The sequence below is a fragment of the Chinchilla lanigera genome, unplaced genomic scaffold, assembly GCF_000276665.1.
Source record: "Chinchilla lanigera isolate Chin_1 unplaced genomic scaffold, ChiLan1.0 scaffold00018, whole genome shotgun sequence".
Classification (NCBI taxonomy): domain Eukaryota; kingdom Metazoa; phylum Chordata; class Mammalia; order Rodentia; family Chinchillidae; genus Chinchilla; species Chinchilla lanigera.
Genome location: NW_004955419.1, coordinates 10763350 through 10775793, shown reverse-complemented (window position 1 = coordinate 10775793; position 12444 = coordinate 10763350). Strand labels below are relative to the sequence as shown.

General features: G+C 40.0%; 1 protein-coding gene across 2 annotated transcripts in view; it reads right to left on the bottom strand.

Annotated features, from left to right (window-relative positions):
* Astn2 (astrotactin 2) overlaps positions 1 to 12444 on the bottom strand; it is a 901354-nt gene that overhangs the window by 611760 nt on the left and 277150 nt on the right. The gene's annotated exons all lie outside the window — the stretch shown is intronic.

Sequence of the window (12444 nt, the reverse complement as noted above, 5' to 3'; positions counted from 1 at the left end):
CGTTCAGGACAACTGAACTGCACACACGTTTCAGTGAAGGGCTTGCTGTATGCCAAGCCCAGAGCCAGACACTGGAGACACAAAGATAAATATGACTAGTCCTTGCCAGCCAGGGGATCATAAGCAAGTCAGGGGGACAAATGAGATCCTTAGGAGCCTTAAACCTAATTCATGGCTTATGTTTACCACACAGTGAGATGCTAGGAATAGGAGGGGAAGCAATTCATTTCCACACGGAGGGCCTGGGAAGGCTTTATGGAGAACCAGAGATTTAAGTCAGGGCTGGAAGGATGGATGGGGCACCAGCGGAGGAAAATGGAGTCTGAAGAGGGGTCACTGTGGAGCACTTCCAAGGATGGAGCACGTCAGCATCTGGAGGCAACCTCAGCTTCAGTGCTGATGAGAAGGACTTGTGGAGCCACACAGTGGAAGGCGTTAGGTGCCAGGCTAAGGAGTGGGTGGGGTAGAGCTGCACTTCCGGTGTCAGGAAAGGTTCTGGAGCAAAAGTGAGTTGATCAGCTGCATAAATCAGAAAGGATGCTTTGTGGGTACCCAGGCCTTGTGACGGATGCCAAGGGGACAGGCAGGCAGGGAGCCGGGAGGGTTAGTAGTCACACCCAGCTGAGAGGTGAAGTCATGTGCAATGATGACCGGGTACTGAAGGGCCTGGGAGGAGATGGGGTGAGAAAAGCTCAGAGACAAAGTGAGAGGAACCCGCAGGGAAAGGGCAATGTGTTCACATGCTATGAACAGTTCATTACCCAAAGGATAAAGAGATATTGGCCAGACAGCTGTTAATCCTGAAGCAAGGAATGTGGTCATTTTTCTGCTTAACCTTATGCTTTCAGCATTTTTTAATTTTTACAAAAGGCTGGTAAATGAAAAGAGAGGGACAGAAGGACTGACAAACTCTTTTCACTAGAGAGAAGACCCAAGGAGGAGGGCCCTTCAGAGAGCCTTAAGGGTGAGTGCGTGGGCAGGGAAGAGCAGGAACTTTGATTCTGAGGACTCTTTAACGGACAGGGCTTCAGATGTCTAAATAATAGACTTCTTTCAGGAGGAGACTCGAGGATCTGGTAAAAGTGGTTGTCCTCGATGGAGAATTAAGCAGCTAAAGAATGGGGATAGAAGGAGCTAGTTTCTCCTATAAATGTTTTGTATCTTTTGTCAAGCACTGTGCCAACCCATTACCTGTTCAAAAGTTCCACCTGAGGAAAAGAAAAGCATAGATTAGAGGACAATGGTATTCAATTCGCAAAGGATTTATTATGTAATTTCCTCAGGAAGGGATTTGAAATGGTGTTCAGCACACAGAAATTCCACTTGCACACACTCTTTATGCAGTAAGAATGTTGAACATCTAGTCATTCTGGTGACATTGTTAAGAGATCTATGATGTACCCAGAAGTTATATACACACAGTGGCATACAATGGTAATTATGGCATACTCAGAGGAAGGTTATTAAGAAACAAGAATAAAACAATGACCTAAAGACGTACATCAAGGACAAATTTCTTTCCCTAAAATCACACAGCCCATGAATATAAGAGTTAGAATTTGGGGGTAATCTGTCTCGCTCTGAATTTGGGCTCCTGTATATACAAATTGCTTTTTGCAGAACAACTCAAGAGAGAACGCTGGAAAGCAGATTGCCCTTCAAGTGTCAAGGGGCAAGTCCTTTGTCATGAGCTTTGCAAACGTTACCTCATTCCAAACTCACAATACCACAGGAGGGGGGTATCTTCATGTTCACTTTACAAATGAGGCAACCGGTGACCAGAAAAGAAATATGATTTGTCCACCATGAGTGATGATGGACTTTGAAACCTGATGTGACTGATGCCAAAGCTCAAAATTTTAAGTACTTGCAACACTGTCTCTTGCCTTAACGTTCCATCAAATGGAGAATGAATACTTGTGTACTGCTCCCTTCTTCACATAGCGTATTCTAACCAAAAAAAAAGAGTACAAGGGTAGCAGTAGCTCATCTTTGTGCATGTGCATCTTCAGGCACAGTCTCATTGCATATGTTCCCAATCCCTTGTGACTAAAGGCAATAACCTGGAGAAGCTCAGAGACCCAGAACTCTAGCAGAAGCAGTTCTGCATATAAAGGCTCAGCTTTAAAATGCAATTGGCAGGGGGGTCCCATGGAGGGTCTGGAAGGAGTGGGAAAGTAAATGTCTCCAGAGGCCAGAAGAACTTTTATAATTGTCATTAACGTATTTTTAGCATTATGAAAAGCAGAAAAAATGGCAAGGAGGGAAGACTCTAGTTCACTTATGCATACATTTTGGCCAAAGGGAAAATGAAGGCATTTGATGAAAGTATTCTTTAGGTCCAGGAGGCATCTGTCATTCTTCCTGCTGGACTTTGGGCAGAAGAGCAAAAAGAAAGGGCCTGTGGCTGTAGGAGTCCACCCAGCCCCTTCCTACTATCCCTTCTGGGCTACTTCTCTACTTTCAGTGCTCCAGTTTATTTCACCATCTATCCCCTCTTCCTCCCTCCTTCCCTTCTTCCTTGCTGTCTGCCTTTTCATCTTTCCTCCTTTTCAAATGAATAACCTATTATGCCCCTACTCTAGTGAAGAAATGTAGCATACAAGATTCAGAAAGAATTCTTTCCCTACTGGGACACCCTAGTGGGGTTGACAAAAATGTGACCAGGCAATTCTAATGTGATAAGTAAAGCTAACACTAGCAGAACCCTGCCTTTTTGCCAGGCACTGTTCGGAAGCCTTTCCATGTGCTAGCTCATTACATCCCTAGAGAACCCTAAGAGGTAAGACATTGCTTTTATTCCCATCATAATGGGTGAGAAAATAAAGGCACAGGGAAATTAAGTGATTTTCTCAGGGTTACATAGTTTGTAAGTAGTATAATCGTAATTCATAGCGAACAGTGACTTCAGAGTCTACTCCTTAATCTAGGTGCTAGGGTATAATAAGATACAAGTAACTAACGTATTTAATGCCCAGAATTATTCTGGTGGGATGGCATCAAGAGACTTGTTTTACAGATGAATAACTGTATTTTGATGAAATGATCTGAGGCATTAAGTTGGGAAGCTGGGGTTGAAATTGCGTTTGTCTACTTGCAAAGATTGCCTCATAACTAATATAAACTGGGGGGTTGGGGGGAGGGAGGGGAAGAGGGAGAGGGAGGGAAAGGGGGAGGGGAAGAGGGAAGGGAAGGCAGAAGGGGAGAGGGAGAGGTAGACTGAGGGAGGAGGGAGAGGGAGGGGAGAGTGAGAGGGTAAGGGAGAGGGAATGCCTGTTGAGGGTGTGTGTTCACCTTGCACTGAAAGGCTTGATGAACTGACTTCTAAGGATTACCTGGTCTCTTACTAGATTCCATCACAAAAACACATTTTCTACTTCTCCCTGCTCTTCTTGCAATGGTGCTTCTTGTAGGAACTCTAATGAGGCTTAGCAAGAGCCTGGTGACCCCATCCTTCCATGTATCCAAATACACAGAAGTCCTGCTGGCATAACTACTATGATGCCTGTCCTTTAGAAGGGCAGCCCTCTGTCACCACACCTCCTCTGACCTACATCTCACTACTATATGTATTAGGGGATTATTTTCAGAGTGGGAACTGAAGCTAAGGTGGGCCTGTCTAGAGAAGCCTGTCCAATAAAAACAGAAGGCAAGCCACATGGACAATTTTAAATGTCCAGTAGCCACATCAAAAAGTTGAAACTAAGTGGGGCTAAATTAATTTTTCAGAATATATTGTATTTCAACCAATACATAAAAATATTATCATGCTAACATGTCACTAAGAAGAAATTATTGCTACTGAAATGTTTTATATTTTTTAATAATGAGTCTTCAAAACTCAGCATGTAGACTCATTCAGTCCACACTGAATCTGCCCACTGCACTTGAAGAACACATCACTGTACATGCAAGTATTCCTGAGCAGACTTGTGTTATGAGCTTGATCTGGGATGAAAAATGGTGCAACTGAGATTCCATAAAACAATAACACCCAGAGTCTCTGTTCTTAAAGCTCTCTGAATCTAGTTCATTTGTGTATTGGTTTAATTCCTGAACCATGAGAGGTAATACTCTTAATTAGAAAGACATCAGGCTACTGAAATCAGACATAAGTTCTAATCACTGATTAGCTCTGTGGTTTGGGGAGGGCACTCAATCTTTCTGAAGTGATGTTTAAAGCAGGGACAATAATTTTCACCTCACATGGTGTTATGATTTATATCTGGATGTCCCTCCCAACTCTCATGCATTCATTGGTGGGGCTTTTGGGAGTGCCTGGATCATGGGTGTGTGTTACTGGATTAGTACGCAGATTGGTTTAGCATACTTCTGGGTGTGAGTGATGGATTAACTGAAGAGGGAAGATACAACCTGAGTGTGGGTGGCACCACCCAGTAGGCTTGTAGCCTGGATAGAATAAAAGGGAAAAGGAAGGCTCACTGCTTCCTGCCTGCCACATCATGAACTATTTCTCCTCCACCCTGCCCATCCGCCGTGTCAGCCAGTGCATGTGGACTGGAACCTCTATAAAGTGTAAGCTAAAATAAACCTTTCCTCCTTTGACTTGTGAGTGTCAGGTATTTTGTCCCAGTGATGAGGAAGTAATTAAACCCATGGTCACGATGAGGAAGACAATATGCTATATGCAAACATTTACAACAAAAATCAAAGAAGAGAGTGGAGACACCATCCTCACTTACTCAATGTTTGTTTGAGTTTAGCAGGAGGAAAGGAATTGTTGCTAAGTATGTGTGGTCCGTTCCTCACTGTGACATTCTGGGGAGGTGGCAGACACCCAAGGCATGTAGACTCTAAGTGTCCATATAATCTGAAGGGTCACAGGTCAATTACAGACTCACTTGGAGGTGATTCAGATAACTGGTGAAGGGTCCACTCTGTTAGCATTTTAATATAAAATTGATGATTTAGTGCACTAAAGTGCAGCCATTAACTACCCGGGGCTGCTTGGGTATTTCCATTTAGGGGCTGAAAGAAAGTGAAAATGGTCAGAGACTGGTAAGAGAGGCAATGTGTCTGCTGGAACCAATGGCTTCTTTTCCCTTGTTCTGTCCATCCTTGGTTGTTTTATCCTGAATGGTCTGGAATGGAGTCATCAAGAAGGCAGCCCAAGGATATACTACACCATGCTAAGCTCTGGCCACTTAATGTGCAGTGTCCTGTCCACACTTCACAAGAGGTCTCAGGAGTTAGAGTCAATCTTATTTTGTGGAAAGACAAGTTAACATTCCAAATATCAGTTCTGTTGTCCCAAGACAACAGAAATAACAAATAAAAGAACTAAAATTCAAATTTTGCTTTTGTCCAGCTAAACACTTGTCCTCATAAAAAGATGTTCATGGTCATTAATCATTAGGGAAATACAAATCAATTCCATAGATACCAAGTCATAATTACTAGGTTGGTCGTAAGGACAGTAATGTAAAATAACAGATGGTGTGTATGTGAAGAAATTGGAAACATCATACATTGCTGGTAGGAAAGAAACATGAGGCAAATACTCTGGAAAGAGTTTAGCAGTTTCTTAAGAGGTTAAGCACAGAATTACTACATGACCCAAAAATTCTACTCCTGGGCATATGCCCCCAAGGAACTGCAGAAAATATATTCAAATATTTGTACATGTATATCCATACTAGCACTGTTAACAAAGCTAAAACGTAGTAACAACAAATGCCCATCAACTAATGAGTGGAAAAACAAAATGTGGTATAATCACATGAAATAGTACTCAGTGATAAAAGAAATGTCGATACGTGGTACCAGCATGCATGAACCGCACCTACATTTCTCTAAGTGAAAGAAGCTAAACAGAAAAGGCTATATATGATATGACTCCATTTATATGAAATATCCAGAAGAGATAAATCCAAAAAAAAGTAGTAGTGTTGTGGTTTCCAAGCCTAGGAAGGAGAAGGAAAGGAATACAAAGTGACTACTCACGAACAGTGTCCTTTTGGAGTGACAGAAATGTATCTGAAATACATACAGCTGATGATTGCACAACCTTGCAAATTTGCTGAATGTCATTGAGTTATACATTTTAAAATGATTAAAGGTTAATGTTAGGTTACATGAATTTTAGCTCAAAAATGTAAAAAGAAACCCTCTTTTCTCTTCATGACATCATCAGGCTGACTACAGAATGGGGAATATGAGAGCAGCGAGGGATGAAGAGTGAGAGACAGCTGAGACACTGGTGGGAGTATTACTCAGTCACTTTGAAAGAGGCCAAGAGCTCAGACATCATGGGCCTTCTTCTAGTGTGTGGGATGTAAAAGGTGACCAGTCAGTCATCCTAGACCCAGAGGTTACCTCAAACAATCACAGTGTATCATTTATTCACCCATCTATCCATCACCATTTATCAAACGTGCATTCTACCAAACGCTGCCTTAGGCACGGAAGACAAAGCCAGGAATGAACTGACAAACACCCTTGAATTTAATGGTTTTACTCTTTGATGGGGAATCATTAAGATACTCTGAGTATTTTACTGATGAACAGAGAGATATTCAGAGGTATTTAGAGGCTTCATTATAATGCACAGTTATCTGGTGGTATATTAGCACTCTGATCCCAGGATTGATCAGGGACAAATCAGAGTATCCAGACTTCCAAGCTGGAAGTCATACTTTGGGGAAGGCCAAAGTAAGTGGATGCCTGGTCATTCCTGGGCTGATGAGAACTACATCATACCTCTTCTTTGGAAACCTGCCTTCTCTGCGTGCAGTGCCCCATGCACAGAGCTGCTCTGCCAGCCTCGGGTAAGCCCAGCCCACTACACTCCCATCTCCTGCTCTCAGTATCATGATGGATGGTGGTGACATGTTAAATTATTCAGGCTTCATGTCTTCCTCAAGCTGGTGACAGTGATACTGCATTTTTAGATTGCCCACAACTGTGCCGGATAGAGAAATATGCGGCTCAGGAATGTAAAATCCCATCTGAACCCCAATCATCCAACGAATACAAATGGTACCACTCACGGGAAGAGGACACAAGTAGCAAGGAATTCTCAGATAGCTTAAGCCACACAATTCACAATTGTTCTTGACTCTAGGGCTAAACCACAGATGTTGACACATATTCATTTCTTGGAGATATTTTGATCACAGTTGCTACCTGTCATGGGGTACCGACTATAGGCCAGACAAAGTGCCAGGCAGTTTACATAGAGATGATGACACATATTCCTATTCCTTTAACTGTAGGTACAGAGTAGAATGGTGGACACCTTTACCATTGAAAAGGTGAAGTGGAAAGATCTGGAGTCAATAGCTGGTTTATCAGAGCCCTTGGAGTAGAAGAATCTGCTGGATTCCTAGGATTCCTATTGAATTTTTGAAAATTGATCTTTAGATTGAAAAAATCTTTATGATACAACATAATTGACCATGATTATTATAATTTCAGGAAAAAATGTAAATAAAGAAGGTGACCCTTTATAGAAAATATCAAAAAAGGATGGCATACTGCTAAAACAGACTTTCATGAGACAAACATAGTGACATAAATCTATATTTATTGACATAAAAACATCTCCATGGCACATCATGGAGTGAAAAAGTATTTGAAGAAGAATACAAAGAAGATGGCACTTGTGGAAATATATACAAACACACCGATGCATGGTGTAAACCCTACTGTGTGCATAATGAAATAGATATATGCTTTAATTAAGAAAGAAGAAAGTAAACAAAGTCATTCTGAGATGTTCATGATGAAAGGTTTTGAGCTAAGTATAACAAAGCATATTGCAAAGTATAAATGCAAAACAACCATATTCTGTTTTAAACATACATACATAAAATATGTAAGCATGCACACACACACACAAAGATTTTAAAGATAATATACTGAATTTATCTTCTGGGTGATAAGCTTGGGGTATTTAAACATTTTTACTTGTTGTTATTCATCTGCATTTATAATTTCCTCCAGTGAATTCTAATGTTTTCTAATAAAGTAGACAATAAAAAGTTATGTTCATTTAAAAAAATAAATTCTCTTTATTACTGCAGTTTAAATCCATTTCTTACTTGACCTTTAGTGTAGCATGGCTATCCCAGGGAGAGATCATCCCATCCCCTGAGAATGGCGAGTCCAATTTATGCCCAAATTTTAACTCAAAGTACTTCTTATGGCAGAGAAACTCTAGAAGTAAGCTTAATTCACTATGTCATTAAAGTAAAATTTTGTCTTCTGGAACATCCACTGTTCCTTGTGTTGGGCTGCATTTTCCAGAGGAGACCACAACAAAACCTGCCACTCCACATTCTGTTTTGCATTACTTCCACGTCAAAGGTGGAGCCTCATCTCCACACTTGAATCTGGGCTGGCCTTAAAAATGAGCCTGTAATGCACAGTGATAGGTCCTAAAAGGCAATATAGCTCATGCCTGGCTCTCCGGACGCCCCCTCTTTGGAAACCCTGCCAGTGCACTCTAAGCCTCTCATCCGTGTGGACAGACCATACATGAGTGGCCCAGTCAACAGCCCCAGGGGGGCCCAGGCATCAAGACATCCCAGCCATTCCCAGGTGGCAAAAATGTGGAAGAAAGAGCCTTCAATTGATTTCAACCTACTACCATCTGAGACGCCCGCAGATGTTTGAGTTTTCCCAGCTGAGGCCATGTCATTGAGAAGCTAGAGCAATCTCTCCCTCCTTAATCATCTATGAATTGCTGACCCTGAAATCTATGAGCATAATAAGATTGTAGTTTTAAGGCACTAACGGTGTGATGGTGTACTACACAGTGCATAATCAGTACTCTACCCTTATCTGGTCCTATAAAAATTATCCCAAATTCCTTTCAGCTGTCACCATATGGCAGCTCTGGACAATGAATAGATGAACCATGTATCCAGACCCAAGTCCTACCTCTGTTGTGTTACTAAAATAACATCTTAAAAAGATATTAACACCCGGTAAATTTTGCATACCACTTGCATATCATTTCCTTCCCAGAGATAACAACATGTTTGACCCACACAATTGCTAAGTACTGTCCCATTTGAAAGGTAAGGAAATCAAGGGTCAGAGACAATACAAATGGCATGCTCAAAGTCACATCGTTCATAAGTGACAAAGTAGGGCTAGAGTATAAAGTGAGATCTCGGAGACACAGTAGGATCAGAGGGCAGATTTGAGTCTCTGAGGCTGGCCAGAAATTGAGTTTTCTGCAGTGTCCAGCCTCTGGATTGTGTCTGGCATTTTGGAATAATGATTCAAGCTGTTCTCTTTTCCCCTATGATGGTTCTTCATTTGTCTAAAGACTGCTTATATGTTCATTCAGAATATTTTCATCCAAGGGCTACAGGTATAGTTCAGTGGCATAGCACCTGCCTGGCAAATACAAGGTCCTGAGTTTGATTTCCAGTACCAACAAAACAGAATCCTTCCATCCAAGATAAATTGTCCCACTGACTCCTTCAGTCACTGCTTTTACCATATGCTTCAAAAAATTGTGATTTTGGACTAGAAAGTTTTGAAAAGGAAAACACAAAGCAGAAAGTAATAATCAAGTCATATGCGATTATTTCCAACTGACTTCTCCAGAGGTTTGAACCAGGCACTCATATGTGCAAATGTTTTATTTTTAAAAAACTATGCCAATATTTACTTATTTCAGAAATATATACTGGAATCCAGTTGCATGCCTAGAACCATGTATGTACATGTATGTATATATAAATCTATACCTTCATCTATACAAATACCTATACCTGTATTCAACAAAACATTAATAGTGATTTTCTTTGAATCCTCAGATTTCCTTTTTTTAAATTTACTTTTAACCTCCTTCTTTTAGAAAATGAGCATAGATTACTTGTAGAATTAGAATAAAGCTATATAGAATAGGTTATAAACATTATATCAAGTATTCACTTACAATATAACTAATTCTTGCCAAATATTCCTCTATATCATTAACATTATTTAATTGTGTTGTTAAATTTTATACTGTTTTCATTTTTCATATCATATTATATCACACATCCTTTTAGATTTGTCTTTGCCATGCTGCGGATTGAACCTAGGATCTCATCTGTGCAAGCAGTGTTTTACCACTGAGCTACATCCCTAGGTCTAGAGAAACCTTGACATGCATTTCTGTGCATCTCTGTGTAGAACTTCCTGAAAAGTAAGAAGGAACTGTGAGGTCAGAGTATTGATATACCTAAGATTTTTATGTCTATTGTCATGATGTCCTTCAGAAAGTATATATCGTTTCATCATAATCGGAATGCAAATTTCACCACACTCTCTACAGCACTAGATATTTCATCATTTTTTTTTTTTACATCGTAGTGGTTATAATACACATCCCACATTTCAAATTCATCTTTTCGTATTCTTTTTACCATATTCCAATTAGCTAAAGTTGTTATTGAGTTTTATGCCCAGAGTCAGGCGAGACAGTTTAGGTGTGATCTGAGCTGCACTGAGCAGAAATAGGCCATCAGCTCTCCCTTTTGAACACATTACTTATCATCATGCTTCCTACGACTGCTTCAGCTTTACTGCCAGCTGCCTTGTATCCAATATGCCTTCGATTCTTTGTTCAAATGTGCTGCAAATCAAGCTGGTCTTACCCACCGTGTATTTGTAGAATTGATTTTTCTAAACCAAAGTAAAGAACATTTTGTACTACCAAATTGTATCTGTATATTTCAGGCCTTTCTTCTAGCCTCTGAAGATATTTTTTGACCCTAATCCTCTGATCTCGTGTTTTAACTATTCCCTGACTACATGCCCTATATGAGCTGGGTAAACATGAAAAAAGCAAGAGGTAAGAAGAGGAACTAATAGTTACTAGGGGCTTGCTAAATGTCAAGCAGTGGGACTAGAAGTTTTTTATACCTTAAAATCATTTAGTGCATATAAGAATACAATTAAACTACTGTGATTTTTCCATTTGAAGAATCAGGAAATTAATATTTGAAGATGTAGTTGTCTTGGGTGAGAACAGAGTTAGTAAAGAGAAAGTATGGGCTGAGAAGTCTAACACGATCCTTCCAAACCCAGAATCCTATGTCAGGGCACTTACATAAGAGATTGACACCAGTGTTGGAGAAAACTACATGAAGATTAGAACTTGAGAGCTGATGACTGGGGAACTCTATCCAAGCTGGTGTCAAGTCCTTGATGGAAACTATTCATGAACGTGTGATTATATCAAAATGAAACATCTAACTACATTAAAAGCAACACATACTTTTCCATTTGGATTAAAAGATTATTCATTCAATAATTACCTGTTAAAAGTCTATAAATAACCAAGTTGGTATGCATTGTAGAATCAGAAGGAATATACTCTGTCATCAGAGTTTACACTTAATTGGGAAGACAGAATATTCGGAAAAACACAAAAATAACACACTTATGAAAAGCTGTATTGAGTATTGTGTTGACATTCAGACATCCTGTGTTTGTGATTTCTCCCAGATCTGCGTGGGAAAAACACCAAAACAAAGCGTACATGCATTTTACCTTGCTTCTTTATCCTCAGCGAATCCATGGGCACTTCTAGAGCACCCAACTTCCCTTTGAACGTACTGAGCATGTATATTTGACCAGCTGACCTCACTGTTCTTGAGAATCAAATCAAGTTTCAAAAACATGCATTCACATGAAAAACTAAAACTAATTTTCTTGTTCTCATGGTTCCAACAACAGCTTTAAAAACTCATTTTATTTTTGTTGGTGTTCTTTCAAGTTTGCCCACTGTGCAACGAAATATTTGAACTTTCAGCCTTTCTGGGAGTGGTCCTATAAATTTGTGCTAAACTGTTAGGCTTTGCCACCTATTCATAAGCAGAATAAGATTTATCCCACAGAATTGTAGAAGCTCCTCTGCTTGCTTTGTTGCCTACAAGATTATAACCAACTCTGTGGTCTTGAAAACATATTCTCAAATCCTTTTAGCATCTGGAAAAGTAATTTGCTTGCATCTGGAGACTGACCTTGCAGCATACACATCAAAGTAAATGCTTACAACTGCCTCTGTATGTATGTTAGAAGTCCATGCCTTGTGAAATGTCTTTATTCTCCCTTTCTTAGTTTTCCGATTACTTTCTTGATATGAATGACAGATCCGACAGATTTAGAATGAATTTGGTTTTATACTTTCATCTGGTTATAAGGCTTCTGTTGTTTCATGCAATGTGACAATAATTTCCTTGTTCTTATTGTTCCAAGAACAGTTTTAAAGGCTTGTTTGATTTTTGTTGGTTTTCTTTCGACTTTGCCCCCTGTGCATCGAAATATTTGAACCCTTAGTCTTTCTGGAAGTAGTCCCATAAATTTGTGCAGCCCCCTTATCTTTTAGTTTTTCATACGAATATATATTCTCCCTCTGTGCTTTTCAATGCTTCTTCCTTATAGCTATCTGTGATTGTTTTTCAGCATTTCATATTT